The sequence below is a fragment of the Equus asinus genome, chromosome X, assembly GCF_041296235.1.
Source record: "Equus asinus isolate D_3611 breed Donkey chromosome X, EquAss-T2T_v2, whole genome shotgun sequence".
Taxonomy (NCBI): domain Eukaryota; kingdom Metazoa; phylum Chordata; class Mammalia; order Perissodactyla; family Equidae; genus Equus; species Equus asinus.
Genome location: NC_091820.1, coordinates 30,598,911 through 30,624,811, shown reverse-complemented (window position 1 = coordinate 30,624,811; position 25,901 = coordinate 30,598,911). Strand labels below are relative to the sequence as shown.

General features: G+C 37.0%; 1 pseudogene; it reads left to right on the top strand.

Moving 5' to 3' along the window:
• Positions 1 to 1,748: 1,748 nt before the first annotated feature.
• Positions 1,749 to 2,513, top strand: LOC139042599 (ferritin heavy chain pseudogene; annotated as a pseudogene).
• Positions 2,514 to 25,901: the final 23,388 nt, after the last annotated feature.

The window sequence follows — 25,901 nt, the reverse complement described above, 5'->3', positions numbered from 1 at the left end:
AATAGATTCTTACAATCAAGTCTAAATTGAACTCTCCCAAGGAAACTTTGAAAGTCTACAATTACATTAAGACTCAACACTGGTGTTAAGAAAACACAGAACACAACTTTATCTCACTCAGAAACTGACCACGTAATTCTCTTCCATCTCTAGTGTGTGATTTTATCATTAAAATCAACTTATGAAATAGACACTGTTGTTATTTTATTTCTTTACAGAATCAGCAATTAAATGTCTCTACAACTGTTTAAATAGTTTGCATCATGACATTTGATATGTGATCCTTTTCTTTCTTCATAAACTCTGATCATAAAATAGGATAAGCTTCCAAAAGAGAAACAGAGACCAAAAAAGGTGCATTAATCAAAGCTATGGGATTAAATCTTTATGTGAAATTAGGCATTTTATCCTAACTTTACCTGAGAGTACTTATAATATTCTGTCATTCTGTCTTATAACTTGAGAACACAGACCACATTTGATTCTTCTGCACATCTCAAGAATCAAACACAGCGTCTGACACATATTTGGAGTATATGAATGGTTGTTGAATTAATGCACAAATTAATTATAAATACCTAGGTTGATCTTCTGTCTCCCACTATAATATCCTTGAATTCTAAGAACATATTTCGTCTTTTTTATTTCCATGCACATGTGTAATATCTTGTATGTATTTACTTGAGACAATAAGGGGGAAAAATGGTAGTTTTTTTGTTTTGTTTTGTTTTTGTCTGCTTCTCCACTAGAATACAAACACTAAGGAAACAGAGACTTTGTTTCTCTTTGTTACTCATATATGCCCAAATCCTAGACCAGCGCCTGGGCCATAGCAGGTAATCAATAAGTATTTGTTGAATGAATTAATGAACGAATGAAAGGCCATTTGAGATCAGTGGTATTCCCTACCACGGTGGCTCATTCCATACAACATGATTGGGCTTACAAAGAGACTTGTTGAGTGTCAGCGAAAGAACAAATGAGGTTGGAGGGAATGAATACATCCCCGTGGGTAAGTGCTTTCTCTAAGAATGCACCTAAACCTTTTGTTTTCTGCCAGAGAAAAGGGAAGTGTGTACCTAGCCAAGAGGAAGGTAATTGACAAGCCAGGTGAAGGGGGAGAGCAAATCTAGGATATCAGCGATGAGATCATTGAATCTGTCCTACCGGGCTCCAGACAGGGCAGAAGGAACGTGCTTCTAGGACTGTGCTGAAAGATTAAGAGATGAGAGAATAAAGGGAGTGAAGAACAAGCTCAGAAAGAGTGAAAGATGGAGAGGTGGAAAGATTCACTGAGGCTCTAGAGGTGGTGCTCTCCTGTCAGAGGAGCGTTAACTAGACCATGACTAGAAAGAGAAAAGCGGAGGTCACTGGACTTACTAAGTCTAGGAACCGAGTGAGGAGGCTATCAGAAGTGTCATCAGTATGGATGTTGAAATCACTGATTTATCTAACATTCAAATAAAACTGTGCGATATTAAACATAACTAATGAGACCCAAAAAGCACTATATTTAATGAAACAATCACATTAGGACAATATTCAATTAAGCTGCTCAAAGAAATCATGCAAATGATTAACTTAAGACGCTTGCATCTATATTCATGAATAAAGTTTTAAAATATCATATAGTGCAGACGCTTAGCACACAGTCTCCTGGATTCATCGAAGCCCTGATCCAACCTAGAACACCACGCTTCAGCCCCTCCCAGCTACCACGCCCACCGTAAAGTACTATAACGTAATGTAACACAATGTGACGTGACGTGACGCAACGTAACGTAACGTAACGTAACGTAAAACGGATCTCCCCACCTCCGTAAAATAACGGACACTCCCAATTTGGTGTGACGCCATTTTGGTCGCGAGCCAGAACTGCCACTGAGCCAGAGCTCACCCAACGGCGCCTTCATCACCTACTCTGGGAACACCTTGAGGTCGCCTTCGCCTTCGCGCCTCCAGCCATGGCGACCGCGCAGCCCTCGCAGGTGCTCCAGAACTACCACCCCGACTGCGAGGCCGCCATCAACGGCCAGATCTGCCTGGAACTCTACACCTCCTACATGTACTTGTCGATGGCCTGTTACTTCGACAGGGCCGACGTGGCCCTGAAGCACTTCTTCCAGCTGTTCCTGCAGCAGTCGCGCCAGAAGAGGGAGCACGCCGAGAGGCTGATGCAGCTCCAGAACCAGCGCGGAGGCCGCATCTGCCTTCGCGACATCAAGAAGCCAGACCGCAACAACTGGGAGAGCGGCCTGAAGGCCATGGAGTGTGCGCTCCAGCTGGAGAAGAACGTCAACCAGAGCCTGCTCGATCTGCACCAGCTGGCCACCGACAAGGCGGATCCCCATCTGTGCCACTTCCTGGAGAGTCACCTCCTGCTCGAGGAAGTCAAGTCTATGAAAGAGTTGGGGGACCATCTCGACAACCTGCGCAAGATGGGGGCCCCAGCAGACTGCCTGGCAGAGTACCTCTTCGACAAGCTCACCCTGGGGGACGGCAGTAAGAACTGAGTTTGGACTGCTTTCCCCAGAGCCACAGGGTGACTTCCCCTGATCACCATACCGAGCATACATATTGCAATATTGCCCTTGCAAAAAGTTCACTTTCTTTTCTTCCAGTTTTGCCATTTCTTCCAATACAGTTATGTGGTTCCTAAATAAATAAAGCTCTCTCCTTGATTCATGTGTGCAGATCTCATCTTTTAAGTTTTAAGTCAGGTATCCAGGAGTCTCTCCGCCCACCCACGTCCCATCCACATGCAGCTCGGGATCTCTGTGGATGGAGGGAGAAGGTATTCCATGGGACCCTGGGAAACACAAAATCAATCTTCCCCTCATAAACAAAGTGGGGGTGTGGGGTGGCTGGTCTGGGACCCTGGTGAATGTGGGTACCTGTGCATGGTAAAAGCCTAAAAACGTGGCCTGAAAATCACAATTGTGATTCCCCAATTGCCTCTGGGGAAGGAGTGAAGGGAATGGGATTGGGCAGGGATTAAAACAAAGGGTTCTTAAATTTTACCTGAAATTTTTTTGATTAATAAAATATGCAAATATTATTGCTTGTTAATGTTAACTAGATAGCAAAGTGGAGACCCCAAAAGCCAGCTTGGCAGACTATCTCTTTGACAAGCTCACCCTGGGCAACAGTGATAATGGTAACTGAGCCTTAGGCTGACTTTCCCATAGACACGGGAGTGACTTCCCAGGTCACCGAGCTGGACCTGCATATTGCCCTTACAAAACATCCAAATATTGTTTTTTCCTTCAATTGTCCCCTTTCTTCCATTAAAGTACCATGGTACCCAAAACCCCAAATTACATCAATAGAAGGAGTGAAAAATATAATGTCAAGGCTGAAAGTCAAATTTGTGATATTGACTATAACGTACAATAATTCTCCCTGAGTGTTGTCAGTGACTCTGGCTGCTTAGAAGAATGTAGAGGGGTCAGGAGAGTTGAAGCTGGGAGACAAGTTAGGAGATAATGTAGCTAGTCCAGAAGAGAAATGATGGTAGCTGGAACTGTGGTGGTGACAGAGGAAATGAAGAGACCTAGACAAATTCCAGATGCATTTGCATGAATCAAGAAGATTTGCTCATGGACCAGAGGTGAGAAATGGGAAATGAAAATAATCTCGGTTCTGGTGTTTGGACTTGAACACCTGGGTTGATGGTAGTGCTATTTCTTAGTCTGGGGATTTTGCCAGGGGCACATCTGGGGAGGAAGGGTGGGAAACGCATGGCATGTAAAATCTGAGATGCCTATTAGTGTCATTCAGATAGCTGAAAAAAATGCATCTGGAGTTCAAGTGGGATGTCAGGTTTGGAAACATGGGAGGCATTGTGACAGGATAAGCTCACCAGAAAGAGAGTTTAGGGAGATTGTGGCACAGCCACCCCCAAGCGTAGGGCAGCTAACGTTTAGAGAATAAAATAAAATTAAAAAACATGAAAGACTCTAAATAGATATACTGGGGCAAATACTAAGCCAAAGAAGGCTGGTATAACTAAATTACTATCCGAGAGATTTTTAAGACAAAAACATATTTAGGAGTATTAAGTGTTTTTACTTAATGATAAATAATTCATTAGGAAAATAAAATTATTCTGAACCTATGTATATCTAATAATGGAGCCTCAACATAAATAATGCAAAGTTTGAAAAAATGGATCACAGAAATTGATAAATTCATACTTCTCTCAGAAATTGACGGATGAGACAGACTTAAATTTAATAGAAAAAGATGATTTGAATAATAAAATTAGTAAAATTGACCTTAAAAAACATAAATAGAACTCTGAACCCCCAAAACTGAGGGGATGTAAGTTATTATTAAGCATACAAGGAACACTTAAAAAGCTGACCATGTGCTAGGCCACAAGAAACACAAAAAACCCCACACAGGGCAAATTCTCTAAACAAAAGGCAATAAAAGTAAAAATAAATATGCAAAAAACAGTCTCAAACACCAAAACACTTGGAAACTAAAAGCACTCACATAAATATTTTATGGATAAAATAAAAACCCTAAGGTAAATGATAAAATATTAAGAACTAAATATAAAAACAAAATTAATACATATTTAAATGTCAGGATGATGTTAAAGCAAGTCTTTAGAGAGAAATTTATAGCATTAAATGAATGTATTAGAGAATAAGAAGGATTAAAACTTAATAAAATGAGCTTTCAAAACAAGAGTTAAAAGAATAATAATGGACTAAACATGAAGACAAAAGAAAGAGGGAAATAATTGCAATAAGAGAAAACTAATGAAATAGAGAAAAAGAACACTAGGATTAGTAAAGTCAAAACTCAAGTTTTTGAAAAGACTATTAAAATGACAAACCCTAGTCCAATCAGTCCTCAAAAAAGTAAAGACAAGACAAGAAAATGAAGGTATAAATAAACAATATTAGGTGCAGATACAGAATTAGAGATGAAGTAGTTTTTAAAAATCATAAGTGAATACTATGAACAATGCAATTCAAATAAATTTGACAATGTAGATGAAATAGATAATTCTGTAGAAAAACATATACAACTGAAGAATAAGTTCAATGAGGTGAAAAACCAGAATAGAGTTATAATGATGACAAAATGGCACTGGTAGTCAAACATCTCCCTACCTACTCTCTCCCCAAAATACATTTTCAGCTTGCTAGCTAAAATATGCCAAAACTTCAAAAACCAAATAATACCTATCTATTAAAAACTCCTCCGGAAAAGAGAGAGGGGTGACTCCCCAACTCATTTTGTGAAGCAAATATAACCCTGATTATTAAAACCACATAAAGATGGTACAAAACAGAAAAATTATAGGCAAATGTCACTAATGCATATAGATGCAAAAATCCTAAATAATATATTAGCAAACTGAATCTAAAGAAGCATTTTAAAATAATGTCATATCAAGTAAGATTTATCCCAAAACCTTGTAGAAGATTTAACAATAGATAATTTATTAATTGAATTCATCACATTAACAAATTAAAAGAACAGTATCATATGATAACCATGATAAGTGCAGGAAAAGCATATGATAAAATCAATCAATTAATCATTCATGGTATCTTTAAAAACAATGCCTTCCAAATACTCAGAGCAAACATCAAACTTAATGCTGTAATGTTACAAGCATTCCTCTTCAGCCTGGAAGAAAAACAGGATACTTCTTATAAGTGCTGAAGATTCTAGCAAGAGCAGCAAGATAAAAATCTGTCCTACCATTATCAAGACTCATAAAGCGATATCTATTCAAAAAGGGCGGTATTGGCACAGGCATAGACAAATGGATCAAAGAAACAGAACAGCTCAGAATGGAGAGCTCACCATGTGGAGAAAGAAAATAAAGTTATATGTACAGAAATTAGGCTCAAATACATTAAAAACCTGAATATAAAAAATTAAATATTTAAAAGAAATACTTCTATGGCATCACAGCAGGGGAAGATGTCTTAAGATACAAAAAGCATACACACACAAAAGGAAAAGATTAGTACATTTGACATGACAGTTTATAAACAAGCCAAAAACTAGAGTAAGATATTTCTGATGCTTATAACCATAAAATAATTAATCCTGAATATGCAACAAATTAAATCAATAAGAAAACAAATCATCCAATTAAAAATGAGCAAGGATGATAGCAGGAAATTCACAAAAGGGCAAACTTGAATTGACTGTAAACAAATGAATACACACTCAGTTTCAAGATACAGAACATTTCCATATCACAAGTATCTCTCATGCTACTTTTTTGTTTTTGGTGAGGAAGATTAGCCCTGAGCTAACATCTGTGCCAGTCTTCCTCTATTTTGTATGTGGGTCACCACCACAACATGGCTTGATGAGTGGCGTATGATCTATGAACTGTCTGACAAAGAATTCAGAATAATACTGTTAAAGAGCTTCGGCAAACTAAAAGAACAAACAGACAGAAAACTAAATAAAATTAGGAAAACAATGCATGACCAAAATGAGAAATTCAACAAAGAAATAGAATCCATCAAAAAAAAGAAAGCCTAACAGAAATCTAGAGCTGAATAATTTAATGACTGAACGAAAGAATTCAATAGAAATCTTCAAGAGCATATTCAACCAAGCAAAAGAACCTGAACTCAAACACAGGTCATGTTAAATTAACCATTTAGGGGAGCTAAAATAAAAAAGAATGAAAAACAGTGAAGAAAGCCTACCAGAATTATGGGACACAATGAAGAGAAACAACATACTCGATATTAGAATCTCAGAAGGAGAAGAGAATGAGAAGGGACAGAAAATCTATTTAAAGAAATAGTGGCTGAAAACTTCCCAAACACTGGGAGAGGAATGGACATTCAGATACATGAGGCTCAAGGGACCCCAAACAGATTGAACCTGAAAAGGGCTTCACCAAGACACATTATAATTAAATTGTCCAAAGTCAATGGCAAAGAGATTTTTGAAAGCATCAAGAGAAAAGAGACTCATCAAACATGAGGGAGCACTCATAAGATTATAAACAGATTTCTCAGCAGAAACTCTGCAGGCCTGAAAAGGGTGAAATGATATATTCAAAATATGGAAAGAAAAAAACTGGCAAACAAGAATACTATACCTGGCAAAGTTGTTCTTCAGAAATGAAGGCGAGATAAAGACTTTCCCAAACAAACAAAAACTGACGGAGGTCATCACCACTAGACCTGCCTTACGAGAAATGCTAAAGGGCATTTTACGGACTGAAATAAAAGGAAGCTAATTAACATCATAAAAACATGAATGTCTAAAACTTATCAGTAAAAGTAAATATATAGTCAAAGCCAGATTCTCTAATATTGTAAAGCTGCTATGTAAATCACTTACAACTGTAGTTTAAAAGTTGAAAAAAACCAAATGTATTAAAAATGACTATAACTATAATAATTTGTTATTGGATAGACAATATAAAAATGATGTAAATTGTGTCATAAATAACCTAAAGTGTGATGGGGGGAGAAAGAAAAGTGACATTTATGTATGCTCTTCAAGTTGTTCTTATGTTTAAAATTGTATGATATAACTATATTTTATTTAAGCCTCATGGTAACCACAAAAGAAAAACCTGTAATAGATACACAAAAGATTATAAGAGACAAAGTATACCACCACAAAAAGATATTAAATCACAAAAGAAGACATCAAGAGAGAAAGCAAGGGACAAAGGATCTATAAAACAGAAAACAATTAATAAGGCAATGCTAGGTCTTTACCTATAAATAATTATTTTAACATAAACAGATTAAATTCTCCAATCAAAAGGCATATAACGGCTGAGTCGAGAGAAAAAAACAAGATTCAAAAATATGCTACCTACAAGAGATTCGCTTTAGCTTTAAGGAAACACATAGGCTGAGAATGAAGGGAAAGAAAGATATTCCAAGCAAATGGTAAACAAAATAAAGCAGCAGTAGCTATACTTATATCAGACAAAACAGGCTTTAAGCTAAAATTGTTACAAGAGACAAAAAGGTCATTACATAAAGATAAAGGGGTCAATTCATCAAAAAGATATAACAGATGTAAATATTTATTAACCCAACATCAGGGCACCCACATATAAAAAGCAAATGCTAACAGAAATAAAAGGAGAAATAAACAGCAATATAATAATAGTTGGGAACTTTAATATCCCACTTTCAACAATGGCTAGACCATCCAGACAGAGAATCAATAAGGAAACAATGGATCTGAACTATAGACTAAATGGAACTAACAGATATGTACAAATGGACCTTAACAGATATTTTTCCAAAGAAGATCTGCAATGGCCAACAGGTACGTGAAAAGGTGCTCAACATCAATTGATATCAGGGAAACGCAAGTTAAAACTACCATGAGATATCACCTCAAACCTGTTAAGATGGCTATCATAAAAAAGACAAGAGATAGCAAGCGCTGGAGAAAAGGGAACTCAGGCACTGTTGATGGGAATGTAAATTGGTAAAGCCTTTATGAGAAACAGTATGGAGCTTCCTCAAAAAATGCAAAAGTAGAACTACCGTATGATCCACCAATCCCACTTCTGGGTATACATCCATCCAAAGGAAATGAAATCATCATCTCAAAGAGCTATCTGCACCCCCATGTTCATTGCAGCATTATTTATAATAGCCAAGACATGGAAACAAATTAAGTGTCTATTTATGGATGACTAGATTAAAAAGTGTGATATATATATATGAATATTATTCATCCATAAGCATAAAGAAATCTTTCCATTTGTGACAACACAGATGGACCTTGAGGGCATTTTGCTAAGTGAAATAAGTCAGAGAAAGACAAATACTGTCTGATCTCATTTATATGGGGAACCTAAAAAACCCACCAGAGCCATCCCTGATGGCCTAGTGGTTAAAGTTTGGCATGCTCCACTTCGGTGGCCTGAGGTCAGTTCCTGGGCACGGAACCACACCACCCGTCTGTCAGTAGCCATGCTGTGGTGGTGGATCACATAGAAAAACTAGAAGGACTTGCAACTAGAATATACAGCTATGTACTGGGGCTTTGGGGAGGAAAAAAAAAAGAGGAATATTGGCAAAAGATGTTAGCTCAGGGCAAATCTTCCTCACCAAAAAAAAAAAAAAAAAAAAAAACCCCACCAAATTCATAGAAACAGAGAGTAGATTGGGGATAGCTAGGGGTGGGGGTGGGGGTGGGGTGGGGGGGAATGGGTGAAGGTGGTCAAAAGGTACAAATTTGCAGTTATAAGATGAACAAGTTCTGGGGATCTAATGTATAGCACGGTGATTATAGTCAACAATATTATACCGTATACTTGAAGAATGCTAAGAAAGTAGATCTTAAAAGTTCTCACCGAGGCTGGCCCAGTGGCGCAGTGGTTAAGTTCGCATGTTCCGCTTCTCGCTGGCCTGGGGTTCGCCAGTTCAGGTCCCGGGTGCAGACATGGCACCGCTTGGCAAAAGCCATGCTGTGGTAGGTGTCCCACGAATAACGTAGAGGAAGATGGGCATGGATGTTAGCTCAGGGCCAGGTTTCCTCAGCAAAGAGACGAGGTTTGGCAGTAGTTAGCTCAGGGCTAATCTTCCTAAAAAAAAAAAAAGTTCTCACCACATGCACAAAAAAATGGTAACTGTGAGGTGAAAGATGTCTTAACTAGCCTAATTGTAGTAATCATTTTGCAGTATATACGTTTATCAAATCTTAATGTTGTGTACCTTAAACTTACTCGATGTTATATGTCAGTTATCTTTCAATAAAGTTAGGGAAGAAATAAAATAAAAAATATTGATCTTACCAAAGAACTCGCTCTTTGTTTAATTTTTTCATTATTGTTTCTTTGTTTTCCATTTCATTGTTTTCTCCTCCTTTCTTTTATTTCTTTCATTCTGTTTCCTTTGGGTTTATTTCGCTCCTCTTTTTCTAGGCTCTTGAGGTGGAAACGTGGATTATTGATTTGAAGCTTTTCCTCTTTATTATATAAACATTTAGCTTTATAAGTTTCCTAATCGGCACTGGGTTAGCTGCACCCCACAAATTTTGATATACTGTATTTTCATTTTGTTAAATATATTTTTTATTTCCCTCGATTCTTTCTCTTTGACTAATGGATTATTTAGAAGTGTGTTGTTTAGTTTTTCAATGTTTACACATTATCCTCATCTTTCTGTTATCAATTAGTAGTTTGATTCCATGTGGTCAGACAATATACTCCATATGATTTAAATTTTTAAATTTGTTGAGGTTTGCTTTATGGTTTAGGATATACTTTATATTGGCATATCTTCTGTGGGTATTCAAAAGGAATGTGTATTCTGATGTTGTTGGGCAAAGTATTCTATAAATGTCAATTAGATCACTTTAGCTGATGTTGTTAAATCCTTCTATATCCTTGCCGATTTTCTGTCTAGTTGTTCTATCAACTATTAAGAAAAGGGTGTTTAAGTCTCCAACTATAATTGTGGATTTTTCTATTTCTTCTTTCAGTTCTGTTTTTGCTTCTCATATTTTGTAGCTCCTTTGTTTGGTGCATACTCATTTAAGATTTCTATGTTTTCCTGGTGGATTGACACTTTTATCGTTATAAAATGTCCCTCTCTGTCTCTAAAAAATTTCTTTTCTCTGAAATCTACTTTATCTAATATTAATATAGCCACTCCTTCTTTCCTGTGATTAAGATCTGCATGATACATCTTTTTTTCCATCAATTTACTTTCAACTTGCCTATATCATTGTAGTTGAAATGAGTTTCTTGTGGACAGTGTAAAAGTTGGGTCATATTTTTAAATTGATTCTGTTAATCTCTGCCTTTAATTGCTACATTTATACCGCTTCCATTTAAAGTAATTACTTATATATTAGGGCTTAAGTCTGAGATTCTGCTTTTTTGCTGTTTTCTCTTTTCTGCTTTCCTGTTGGTTACTTGAACATTTTTCAGAATTCCATTTTGATTTCTCTATAGTGCTTTTGAGTGTGTCACTTTGTGTGACTCTTTTAATCATTGCTTTAAGTATTACATTATATATACATAACATCTCACAGTCCACCTATGCTATTTTACTAGTTCTAGTGACATGCAGAAGCCTTACCTCCCTTTACATCTCTTTACCTTCCTCCACTTATCATATAATTGTTTAAAATATTTCCTCTACATACATACATTTAGGACCACATCAGGCAGTATTATTATTTTGGTTTTCACCATCAAATATAATTTAGAAAACTCAAGAGGAAAAGGAAAGCCTATTGGTGTTTGCCTATATTTTTGCTTACCTTGATCTCTCTTCTATCCTGATGTTCTAAGGTTTGTTCTTTTATTATTTTATATTCATTTAGAAAACTTCTTTAGCCATTCTTTTAGGGTAGATCTGCTAGCCACAAATTCTCTTAATTTTCCTTCTGAAAATGTCTTGATTGCCACTTCATTCCTGAAGGATATGTTCACTGGATATATGATTGTGGGTTAACAGTTTTTTGGGGTAATTTTCAAGCACTTAAAAAAATATTTTGCCTCTTCTTTCTGGCTTCCACGCTTTTGAAGATAAATCCACTGCCATTCTAATTGTTTTCCTGTCTTTAGTTTCCAGCAGTTTAATTATGATTTGTCTTGGTGTTGATTTCTTTGCGTTCTCCTGTTTAGCATTTGCTCAACAATTTGAATCTGTAAGTTTACGTCTCTTGACAAATTTGGTACAGTCATTATTTCTTCAAATACTTTTTCAGACCTGCCTTCTTTATGCTTTCCTTCTGGTTCTCTGATGACGTGGGTGTTAGGACTTTTGTTATAGTGTTATAGAGCCCCTAGGTTTTCATTTTTTTCAATCTGTTTTCTCTGTGTTGTTCAGATTTGGTAATTTCTATTTTTCTGTCTTCCAATTCAGTGACACTTTCCTCTCTTCCTTCCGTTCTGCTGTTAAGCCTGTCCCCTGAGCTTTTTTATTTCAATTAGTATAATTTTCAGTTTTAAAATTTTCATTTAGTCCATCTTCCTATCTTCTGTTTATTTGCTGACACCTTAATTTCTTTTCTGAGATTTACTTTTTTTTCACTTGTTTTATGCATGTTTGTAATGCTCTTTGACATATTTTTATCATGACTGGTTTAAAATCTTTGTGAGATAATCCTAAAATCTATGTCATCTCGGTGTTGGGACATGTTGATTGTCTTTGCTTTTCATTCAGAATGGGATTTTTCTGGTTCTTTGTAGGATGAGTGATTTTTGACTGAATCTAGATATTTTCATATTATCTTACAAGACTCTGGATCTTACATAATCTTTGTCTTAAATGGCTTTTTTCTGACACTGCTCTGACAGGGGAAGGAGAGGGTTGCTGATTTGTTAATGCCAGGTGTGGGCAGAAGTCCAGGTTCTCTAGTTGACTACCACTGACATCCAAAGAGGGCTGGGCTCCTTATTGCTACTGGGTGGGGACTGGAGTTCCCGTTCCCCGTGTGTTCTCCACTGATACCAAAGTGAGGGTGGTCTAGTTAGCACAGGGCTATGGTGAAAGTCCTGACCTTCTATGTATTCGTTATAGTTCTCCAAAGAAAGCGAATCAATAGGATGTTTAGAGAGAGAGAGAGAGAGAGTTATTTTAAGAAATTGGTTCATGTGATCATAGAGGGTGGCAAATCCAAGCGCCATCAGGTTGGGGACCCAGGAAAGAGCTGATGCTGCAGTTCAAGTCTGAAGGCTGTCTGCTGGCAGAATTCCCTCTTGCTCAGCGGAGGTCATTCTTTTATTCTATTCGGGCCTTTAATTGATTGGATGAAGCCCACTCACTACTATGTCATTCCTCAGATTCCAAGGTCTCTAGTTGGTCTGCTTTTTTCTCAGCACCCTTTAGAGTCTTCTTTTTTTAAAAAAAAATAAATGTTGCAATATAATTCACATACGGTACAATTTACCCTTTGAATTTATAATTCAATAGCTTTTAGCATACTCATAGAGTTCTGCATCCATCACCACAATAAATTCTGGAATATTTTCATTGCCCCCAAAATAAACCCTGCTCCACTTAGCTATCATTTTCCAGTCTCCCCACCTGCCCAAGCCTAGGCAGTTGCTAATCTACTTTCTGTGTATTATAGATTTGTCTATTCTGGATATTTCATAGGTATGAAACCACACAATATGTGGTCCTTTTTGACTGGATTCTTTCACTTAGCATGATGCTTTCAAGGTCCATTCATGTCACAGAATGCATCAGTACTTTATTCCTCTTATTGCTGACTAACATTTCATTAGACGGATATATCACATTTTCTACATCCATTCATCACTTGATGGGCATTTGGGTTGTTTCCACTTGTGATTAGTTTCCTGTAAAAATTACCATGAATTGATTGCTCAAAACAACACATATTCTCTCAGAGGTCTGGAGGCCAGAAGTACCAAAATATTTTCACTGGTCCAAAATCAAGATGTCAGCAGGGCCATATTCCCTCTGAAGGATCCAGAGGAGAATCCTCCTTTCCTCTTCTAGTGTTTGTGGCGGCCAGCATTCCTTGGCTTGTGGCTACATTCCTCCAATCTTTAGAGCCAGCATCTTCAAATTTCACTTTGTTCAGTCTTCATATCACATTCTCCTCTGAGTGTGAACTCTCCCTCTGCCTCCCTCTTACATGGACGCATGTAATTGCATTAGGGCCCACCTGGATAATCCAGCATAATGTCCCAATCTCAAGATCCTAAAATTAATCACATCTGAAGAAACTCTTATTTTTGCCAGATAACACTCACAGGTTTCAGGGATTTACCTGTGGATATCTTTGGGGGGGGGGTACATTTTTCAGCTTACTTCAGTCTTCCCTCTGACCCCAAAATATTCACATCCATCCCACATAAAAAATGCATTCATCCATCCCAACATTCACCAAAGTCTCAACCCTTTAAAGCATCAATTCAAGTCCAAAATCTCACGTAAGTATCATCAGCTCAAAAGTCCCAGATCTAATCATCAAAGTCATCTAAATCAGGTGTGAGTGAGACTCTGAGTATGATCAATCTTAGGACAAAATTCTTGTCCATCTCTGGACCTGTAAAACTAGAAAACAAGCTATCTTTTCTCAAAAAATAATGTACAGGCATATTATAAGAGTTCTAGCCATTCTCACTCCAAAAGGGAGAAAATAGAAAGAACAAAGAGGGCACCGGTCCGAAGTGACTTTGATACCCAGTAGGAAAAATTCCGCTAGGTTTCCAGGCCCAGGAGCAATTCTTTGTGGCTTGAGATTTCACCCTCTGGGCTCATGGCTCCAGGCTCTGAACCCAAGGTTCTGCCATAGGAGTTATTCTTCATTTTTTCTTGAAAGGTAGGATATATTTGTATCTGAGTAGTTGTATTAGACTGTTTCCTGCTGTCGAATTTTGGAAGCCTGATGGCATTCCTTTGTTTCATCCTCTCTCTGTCTCTTTCAGTCCAAGATGGCAGTATTTCTTCTGGTATAACATTCTCAAAAATATTGTGGGTCTCTGAGGTATGTCATAGGGATATATTCAACTAGACAGGAGGGTCATTCACAGATCCCTCCTGGAAAATCACATCTCTATTCCTAGCTTCTGCTTCTATGATTGAAGGATCCATGAATTGTATATCTAATTTCAGAACTAGCAAAAGGTTGCCCAGGAACAATCTCGGCTTTCTCTCCACAGCATGCTTTTCTAACAGTAAATCTCCTAATTTTAGCATCTTTTGCATTGTGAAGAGGTTAAGAATATCCCAAATCATCAAGTCAAGTCTTGGTTTCTTCCTTATTTTTTTAAACACAATTTTCTTTTTACAGCAGTTTCAGTTTCACAGCAAAATTAAGAGGAATGTACATAGATTTCACATATACTCTCTGCACACACACATGCATAGCTTTCTGCATTATCAACAGCCCCCAAAAGAGTGATACATTTAGTACATTTGTTACAACTGATGAAAACACATTGGCACATCATTATCACCCAAAGTCCGTAATTTACATTAGGTCTCACTCTTGGTGTTGTACATTCTATGCGTTTGGACAAACGCATAATGACATGTACCCACCATTATAGTATCATACAGAATAGTTTCATTGCCATAAAAATTCTCCGTGTTCCACCTATTCATCCATTTATCCCTCTATCCCTCCTTAACCCCTGGCAACCACTGATCTTTCTACTCTCTCCATACTTTTTCCTTTTCCAGAATGTCATATAATTGAAATCATACAGTATCTAGCCTTTTCAGATTGGTTTCTTTCACAGATAACATGCATTTAGGGTTCCTACCTGTCTTTTCACGGCTTGATAGTTCTATTCTTTTTAGTGCTGAATAATATTCCATTGTCTGGAGGTACCACCGTTTATTTATCCATTCACCTACTGAAGGACATCTTGATTGCTTCCAAGTTTTGGCAATTATGAATAAAGCTGCTATAAACATCCATATGCAAGTTTTTGTTTATGATTTCAACTCCTTTGAGTAAATACTGAGGAGCACAATTGCTAACTCACATTGGGAAGAGCATAGTTAGTTTTGTAAGAAACTGCCAAACGGTCTTTCAAAAAGTGGTTGTACCATTTTTGCATTCCTACCAGCAATAAACGAGAGTTCCTATTGCTCCAAATCCTTGTCAGCACTTGGTGTTTTCAGCGTTCTGGATTTTGGCCATTCTTAGGTGTGTAGCGGTATCTCATTGTTTTAGTTTGCCTTTCCTTGATGACATATGATGTGCAGCATGTTTTCATATGCTTATTTGCCCCCTGTATATCTTCTTTGGCGAAGTGTCTGTTAAGGTCTTTGGCTCATTTTTTAATTCGGTTGCTTGTTTTCTTATTGTTGAGTTTTAAGAATTCTTTGTATATTTTGGATAACAGTTCTTTATCAGATGTATCTTTTGCAAACAAACAAACAAAAATTTTTCCCAGTCCGTGGCTTGTCTTCTCATTCTCTGGAAATGTCTTTTGCGGAGGAGAAGTTTTTAATTTTAATGAAGTGCAGTTTATCAATGATTTCTTTCATGGATTGTGCCTTTGGTTTGTATCTAAAAAGTCATTGCCACACCCAAGGTCATCTAAGTTGTCTCTTATGTTTTCTTCTAAGGTTTTATAGTTTTGTACTTTACAGCTAGGACTGTGATCCATTTTGAGTTAACTTTTTTAAGTCATATATTGTTTATTTCTCACATAACATCTACAACAAATTAAAAGTCATTCTTTACAAAATTCACAAATCAAACTATGGAGCATAAAATATTACAAAATTCAAAATTGTAAAGTCAATAATTAAGAATGTCAACTAATTATAACAGTAATTTGTTTAAGATAATTACACATCATTCTTCCTTGGAAAATAAATTTATTACAGCAACCTCAATATTTATTTGTAACTGTGTCTTATTCTATAGAAATCGCCATTGGGTGAGACTATATTTTCGTGATATTGTAGACCTTAAATCATGTTTAACAAATTTTCAATTTGGGAAGAAATTCTCCACTGGCAACCAATATGGACAGAGTCAAATATAAACTGAGAGCCAGATAAGTATTTGAAATGGTGTGCAGTAAATTAATGCTGCATGATCATGCTCCATGTAATGCGTTATTCCTTACTGTGTTCATCAGTCAATTTCAATTGTAAATTTTTATGTACTTGGTAGTAATTCATTTTTATAAATTTTAAGAGTATGTATGTCATCTAGGACAGAGGTCAGCAAATAATGGCTTACAAGCCAAATCTGATCCACCGTCTGTTTTTGTATAGCCCACAAGCTAAGAATGGCTTTTGCATTTTTAAATGACTGGAAAAATGTTAAACAGTAGTATTGCGTGACATGTAAAAATTTTATGAAATTAGAATTTCAACATCCATAAACAAAATTTTATTGGAACACAACCATTCTCATTTCCTTACATATTGTCTGTGGCTGCTTTTATACTACAATGGCAGAGCTGAGTAACTGAACAGAGATCATGTGGCCTACAAAGCCTAGAATATTTACTCTTTAACACCTTTACAAACTCCTAATCTAGAACTCTAAAAAGCCTGTGATAGTCTTTTAATATTGAAAACTTTAAAAATGTTAATAGTATATCATTATTATGTATTAGTAGTAATGGTTATATTATTACATTATTATTATATGTTATTATTGTGTATTATTATGATCTAGATATTATTGTATTAACATTGCATGTTATTATTCTTTATAGGTCTATATCAATTTATCTATTTATTTAGGTATCCAATTAAATCATCAGCGATTTCGAAAAAAGCATGACCTATTGCCTATAATTTAGATTTAGGGACATGTTATCAACTGTCTTCCCCATCACATATTTGACAAAGGTTTTTAAGATTTTATATTTGGTAAATGTGTTTTAAAATTTAAGATTTTATATTTGGTAAATGTGTTTGTAAAAGTTTTGGTTGTCAATTTTCTCTCTTTACTCTTCACCAGAGGGATGTTGTGCCAAATGTACAATACCTCTTTGCTTGAAATTTCCAAAGTGTACAGCGGAAACTTAAGGAAACCTCAGGCAAAGTTTGATTAATTTCTATAATTATAATGTTTAGACCCAATGTGTATGACCAAGGAACTACTGGATTGAATTGGAATATTCTATCCATAACCTCCCCCCATTCAGTCATATCTTAAAATTAGACTAGGACATGTAGAAAATATTGAAAAAGAAAATCGCTCCCAAGCACCATGGAAAAGAACACTACTCTTCTATGTAACAATAGTTCTGAGCTCAATGGGAACTGACTGAAGTGTGCCTTGATGAACATCACAAAATAAATGATATCAGAAATATGTCCTTTGCTAATATTCAATTATACATACTCTTGGGCATTGGCCCTGGAGTTAAAAAACTTAATCACAGTTTCGTGTCATTGTAATCTAAAAAGTGACCATTTACTTTCCCAATTTCACATTCTTCCTGACAGGGGTGAGTAACGAGGAAAATAAGAACATGGTGTGACTATCATAAATTATACAATATTTGGCAATTATTGAGTGCCATCAAAATACAGGATACACATCACCCCTGTTAAGGGCATTTGTGATCTAAATGTATGCAGAAACATATCCATTCTATAGCATTAGAGAGGCACAATGCAAAATGACTTTTTTCAACCCTAAAATAAATTCTTAACCAGAGAAAATAAAGGATTAGATTATTTAATACAATGAAAATAGTCACATTTCTATTAGCTTTCAGGAGCTAGTCTCCATATATATATGGCAGGTGAAGAGTTCCTTATGACGACACAATACCTACAGCAAAGGCAGCAGTGTTAGGTTTCATTTCTCAATAAACACTTGCAGAAACAGGCTCAATTCTCATATAATTAACAAATTTGATATGAGAAAGGTGGAGTAAATATTATTGTAGGCACCTGGCAGAGTGGGGTAAGGATCGGAGCAACTGCCTAAACACCAGATGAAAATATTTTAAAAGAATTATTTATTGGTCCCTAAATTCATAATTTAGGTTTGGTCCCCTGTGGAGATTCTAGCTTGCAAATTACTTAAATATTTGCTTAAAAAAAAAAACATTTTGTGACCTTAATCTCTAATCCTTTTTCATGAGAACAGTTGACAGCTACATGTAATTCTAATTATACCTTATCAACCAGACTTTGTTTTCTGTATTGTATAATTTTCACAATTTATTTCTAAATGTGTAAATATGACAAGAGATGCAATGCAAATGATAATTGTAACATCAATGATCACAAAACGAAATTCAACTTTACATTTAAAAATCCACTTTTCTCAGCTTTATTGAGGTACAATTAACAAACAAAATTGTATAAATTTAAGGTGTACAATGTGATGAGTCGATATACATATATATTGTAAAATGATTAGTACAATAAAGTTAGTTAACACATCCATCACCTCACATAGTTACTTTTGTGTGTGTGTGGTGAGAACATTTAAGATCTATGGTCTTAGCAAATTTCAAGTACGTAATACAGCATTGTTAACCATAGTCACCGTGCTATACATCAGGCTCCCAGAAGTTATTCATCTTATAACTGAAAATTTGCACCCTTTGACCAACATCTCCCCATTTCTCCCACCCCCAGCCACTGACCACCACCATTCTATTCTGTTTGTATGAGTTTGACTTTTTTAGATTCCACACATAAGTGAGATTGTACAGCATTTGTCTTTCTCTGCCTGACTTAGCAGAATGCCCTCAAGGTTTATTCACGTTGTCACAAATGGCAGGATTTCCTTCTTTTTCATGGGTCTATAATATTCCATTGTATACTTATACCACAATTTATTTATCCATTCATGCATTGACAGAAACTTAGGTTGTCTCCATGTCTTGGCTACTGTAAATAATGCATTGAACATGGGAGTGCACATATGGTGAGATATTGCTATCATTTCCTTCAGATAGATATATAGCAGAAGTAGAGGGGCTGGCCCCACAGCCGAGTGGTTAAGTTCGTGCACTCTGCTTCAGCGGCCCAGGGTTTCACCAGTTCGAATCCTGGGTGTGGACACGGCACTGCTCATCAACCCATGCTGAGGCGGCATCCCACATGACACAACTGGAAGGACCCACAACTAAAAATACACAACTATGCGCCGGGGGGCTTGGGGGAGAAAAAGGAAAAATAAAATCTTTAAAAGAAGTAGACGTGCTGAATCATATGGTAGTTCTATTTTTAAATTTTTTGGAACCTCCGTTCTCTTTTCCATAACGGCTGTACCAATTTACATTCCCATCAACAGTGCACAAGGGTTCTCTTTTCTCCAATCCTTGCCAGCACCTGCCATCTTTTGTCTGCCTTTGTGATCTGATGACTTTTTGTGGTGGTACGCTTTGATTCCTTTCTCCTAGTCTTTTTTTATATCCTCTAAAGGTTTTGATTTTATGGTTACCATGAAGCTTACATAAAAGGTCTTCTAATTATAACATCCTACTTTAAGCTGGTAACAACTTAACTTTGATAGCATACCAAAACCCTATACTTTTACTTCTCTCCCCCTCACATTTTCAGTTATTGATGTTAGAATTTACATCTTTTTTATATTATGCATCTAATAACAAATTATTGTAATTAAAGTTATTTTAGTACTTTTGTTTTCTATCTTTTATATTAGAGTTGAAAGTGATTTACATACCACCATTACAATATTAGAGGTCTAACTTTGACTATACGTTTACTTTTACTGGTGAGCTTTGTATATTCATGTTTTTATGTTGTTAATTAGAATCTTTTCACTTCATCTTGAAGAACTCTCTTTAGCATTTCTTGTAAGGCAGATCTAGTGATGACGAACTCTTCCAGCTTTTGTTTCTTTGGGAAATTCTTTATCTCCTCCCTAATTTCTATAGGACAGCTTTGCCAGGTATAGTATTTGTGGTTGGGCAGGTTTTTTCCCCAATATTTTGAATGTATCATCCCACTCTCTCCTGGACTGCAAAGTTTCTGCGGAGAAATCTATTCACAGAAGATTATAGGGGAGGCACTTTTTTATGTGACAAATCTCTTTTCTCTTGGCGTTTTCAAAATTCTCTTTCTCTGACTTTTGACAGTTTAATTATATTGTGTCTTGGTGTAGCCCTATTTGGGATTATTCTGAATTCTTTGTCCAGACAGTTCACAGATCTACATTTCTTTGGGATCGGTTCTTGGACCTTTATTAGTTTCCTTTGTTGATGTAATGTTTTTGATTCTTCACGATCCTCATATCCTTACACTGGCATCTGCACATTTGAGCAAGTGTTCTCTTCTTCCAGGATTTATAAGTTTCATTTGGCAAGGAAGGACCATCACCAGTCATCTCAGCCTGAAGTTCTGAACAGGCCAACTGGTACCACCCATGGGCAAGTGGTGCTTACTGTCGGGGTCTTTGTTTGGATGAGGTCACTGCCCATGCTCTGAGGTCCAAAGGGCCCGCTGGCTGGGCTCCATAGTCAAGTGGGTCTGTCATCTGGTCTCCACGGCCAGGTGGGGCCAGTGACTGGGCTCTGCAATTTCCTCTAGTCAAGCAAGGTCACTGGCTGTGTTCCTCAGTTGGGCGGTGCTGCTGGCTGGACTCTGAATTTAGGCAGGGCAGCATGCTGGGCTTTGAAATTGGGCAAGCCACTGGCTGTGCTCTACATTTGGGTGGGTTTTGCTGTCTGGGCTTCTTGCCTGGGCAAGGCTGCAGGCTGTGCTCGGCTATCCAGCAGGGCTATATGCTGGGCTCCACAGCCACGTGGAGGTAGGTTGGGTTCCAAGACTTTGCAGGGTCACTGTTTGGGCTTCCTGGTTGGGCAAGCCCAGAAGCTATGTTCTGCAGTTGGATGCCCTGCTGGCTCACCACTCTGCCTGTGTAGGGCTACAGGATGGGCTCCATGGCTGGGCTGGACTGCTTGCTTAGGATCCAATCTGGGTAGACCTGCCAATGTGCTCCCTGGCTAGATGAGACCACTGGCTCCACTCCACAGGTGGGCAGAACTGTTGGCTGTGCTCTCTGATAGGGCACCACTGCCATCTGGTACACAGTCCACCAAGATCCACCTGCTGGTTGCTGTGAGCCCCACCCTCCTTCTTGATTTCTACCTGATCCCAGGTGGTCTAGCCCTCCTGATTCTTCCAGTGTTCCCCATGAGACAGGATAGAAGTGGGCCTTGCAAGAAGCTTCCCAGAATGCTGGGGAACCTGGATGTTCACATTGAGGTCTCTCTTCCCCACTGGAGAACCCTCTCGGTGTGACTTTCTGCCGGCCTGGAGGAGGGGCTCTGTGGTCAAAGTGAAACTGCTCTTCTTATACTTCTGATGTTGTTTTTCTCAGTTTTTGTGGTCCAAGGTGGGTTCTTCAGCCTCACTCCCAGGTTCTGAGATTTTCCAAAGGCATTCTTGTCTGTGGATAGTTGCTAGTTGGTCTTTCTGTGAGGAAAACTAATGCTGGGAACCTCCTATTCAACTATCTTGTTGATTTCACTCTCCCAACCAGACTCTCTTTCTAGCATCCAGGGGGAAGTAGTAACTTCTAAAACTCACTCAAATCTACCAGACATTGCACATTTACAGTTTTTCCTTCATTGCCTTAAATAAAAATATATTTAGCTTTGTGAACTATCATATTTTTCACAATACAGTACAGAACACCAGTACCAGTGTTTAGTGGATCTGTATTCAATAGAGTAAAGTAAGATGTGTACTCTTTAAATAATTTAAAATATGTACTACTTTACTACTATACTATCTTATTACCACAATCCAAATTAAGGTCCAAATTTTAGCTAACATTAACATTAGCTATCAAAGCCTGATATGTACATACAAACGCATGCATTCAATACACATGTACACTGCATGGCTTTCTAAGATGCTATTGAAGCTATCACAAAGTGTGAATTAAGATGTTATTTTATTAAAAAAAGTTCTAATATTATATTACCTGTTTTCTTGTGTTCATTTGACCCAACAGCTCTCCTTTGCAACAGGATAATCTGAGGATGCTCTACATCATCCAGCTATGAAGTAGTTTTATAAAACCAGGTGTCCCATACAGACACTTACTCCAATGACCTGCTTTAATTCAGAATGTAACCCAACCAAATATATTTAATAGCGTGGCTAGGAAAATCACCACCATGGTTTATAAAACAGTGTCTCTGGAGAAAAGGAAGCGGACTCTTGGCTCTGCACAGAATCTTATTATTCCTATTTCCATTTCCCCCTCCTACATTGATAACAACTGATTAAACTGAATATGTTTTTTCATCTTGTAGCTGCAATCTCTATACACAAACTGATTAACTGAAATACCTACATTAATGTGATCAATATATTTGTCAATCTATAATGATGTAGGAGTTGATTTTCATAATTTTGGGAGTTGAGCACCTTGATTCATTCATAAACTATTATCTTTTTTCTAAATATTAGGGATTATTAATGTGGAAAAGAAAAAAGAATTAAGGGGGAAGGGCCACATAGAGAAAATTGATTTCCCTGCAGCATAATTAAGGAATACATTTGATTAAGGACCAAAGTGATGATGCAGGAGGGAATAAAAGCATTGATAATTGATAGAGATCTAGTGAAATAGGAAAGCAATTGTAAATAGACTATTTTGAACACAAAACTGACAATTCCAGTTACCATTACTGTTTTTAGTCCTTGACAGTTAAGATCTGAGGAATGATAAGCAATGTTTCAATAGCTGCATGTACTAGAAAATAATATTGCCTGCCACCAGAAGTTGCTCTCAGCACAGCTCTCCCCAAGCCAGCGACTTGAGCACATAGACAATCAAAGTGAGGAGTATTATCCTTCAAGAATTCTTTCCAGTAGTTCTCTTCCCCTCAATTTCCAGTTTCTACTGCCTCTTCCCTTTCTAATGGGATGCTTTTGGCCTCATCAAGTCCACCAGTCACTCCACAACACATCTTCAATTCATGTCCTGTAAAGGAATGCTAGGTTAGGTATCTGCACATAATCCCTCTTCAGGTATATGTATATACTGGATACATTCATATTACTGCCAATTGTTTAGAAGAATCAGCACTTTTCCAGCAGGAGAAAATTAAGGGATAACATTACTAATGGAGAATGGAGTTATACAGCCGACAGCATTTGACAGATTATTATTTTTTTTATTGCGGTAACAGTGGTTTATAACATTATGTAAATTTCAGATGTACATCATTATATATTTCGATTTCTGTGTAGATTACATCATGTTCACCACCCAACGACTAATTACAATCCATCACCACAGACATGTGCCTAGTCACCTCTTTCGCCCTCCTCCCTCCCCCCTTTCCCTCCGGTAACCACCAATCCAATCTTTGTTTCTGTGTGTTTGTTTATTGTTGTTTTTATCTTCGACTCATGAGTGAGATCATATGGTATTTGACTTTCTTCCTCTGATTTATTTCACTTTGCACAGTGCCCTCATGGTCCATCCACGTTGTCAGAAATAGCCGGATTTCATCGTTTCTTATGGCTGAGTAGTATTCTATTCTGTATGTATACCACATCTTCTTTATCCATTTGTCCCTTGATGGAGACCTTGGTTGCTTGCAAGTCTTGGCTATTGTGAATAATACTGCGATGAACATGGAGGTGCATGTATCTTTACGCCTTCGTGTTTTCGTGTTCTTTGGATAACTAACCAGCAGTGGAATAGCTGGATCATATGGTAAATCTATTTTTAATTGTTTGAGGAATCTCCATCCTGTTTTCCATAGTGGCTGGACCACTTTGCACTCCCACCAGCGGCGTATAAGGGTTCCCTTCTCTCCACATCTTCTCCAACACTTATTGTTTCCTGTCTTGTTAATGATAGACATTCTGACAGATTATTAATGAGCCTTTCCTCATGGGTTGTTTGTCGTGTAAGAAATCAGAACTTAAGAGTGCCATCTGCATTAGCAAAAGTGAAATGGCAATAATCTTTCTACGTAAAGAATATATCCCAAACCATTGATTCGCTTTACGATAAATGAGGTTTAAAATCATTTGGGAAGAAAGCAACAAAATGTCAGTATTTCCTAGAAAATTGAAACTCTCTAAATATGTTTAACTGACCTTAAATATTCAGAGACGTATTCAGAAAATGGCAAAAGCCTTCAAGAAAATAACTCAAGAGGACATTGTTTATTTTTAATGTATGAGCAAGAATTGGAGAATGAAAACGTCAGAGGGAAGGCAATAAGTGTGAATAATACACAGAAAACACTTTACAAACCTTCTACTTGAGAAATTGTGTTTTTTAACACTGGCTGGTTGAGGTAATTATCATATTTTTATGAAAGAGGCTTATCAGCAAATAAGCCACTGAGAGTGTGGAAGAAAAGTTTAGAAAATTAAAAAGTGAGAGCACATTACTCACGTCAAATTATGAAGAATAATGATCACATTAAATACGTTTATTCTATTAACACTCTGGGTTAACGTTATAGCAAGGTATAGAATCACAGGAACATTTTACAAGGATTATACTTTTTTCCTAACTTGACTGGAAAAACTTACAGTTGATTTTAGTGAAACAAAATATCAGCTTCAACCAAGGAATTCTGGATCTTTAGGTTAACTAACATAATTCCACCAAATATATTTTCCCTAAACATAGTTGTTATGTAGGAAAAGGGGTGAGAACCAGCAATTTCTGTATCTGTGACAACAGAAGTAAAGATCTCAAACAAAACATCATTGAATACATATGAATATTTCAAAGTAAAGATATTAATATATATTCTAATATCAACCCATTAGCAGCTAATTTTTCATTGGTCATATAAGCATTCTGTCAGTGAACAAAGTGAACCTAAACAGACTCTTGGGCCCCTGAGATTAAAGTCAATGTCTGTTGCAATCATTCAGCACAAAGCTGGACACGCATCATGTCCTAAATAGTTATTGATTAAATATTTGGCATGTCCCTGCCATTCTAACTCAATGTTCTCTATCTGTATCTGTGAATTCCATGGATCCGTTCTTGTGTTTACATCTAAATGAAAAATTACCGGACGCATTTTCAGGATTATCTTGATCTCTTTATAGCTCAATACAACCACACAGATACAGTGTCCACATTTGCATGTGGGTTTTGAGTTACACTGAGTGTGATTGCTGCTAGATTGGCATGTCCTGGTGTAAAAATGACAATCGTCCCATGTCCATCCTTATGGTCCTATTGATTTATTTTACCAGCTGCAAAGACTAAAATTTCCTTTCAAAGTGATGACTGGAATATGAAAAATAGTTTGATAGAACAACACTTCAGCACCTTCACTTATCAAAGGTATTGAGATTTTAATGATACTTCACGAAATCAACAAACAACATCAGAATAAATTATCACTTGACTTTTCACAAATTAATAAAAAAGAACATGGACAGACAGTATTTAAGTGATGGCTTCCACTACCTGAAAGCAGTTTCAACAGCCTCTTCCCTATGAACCCTCTTCATATGAAT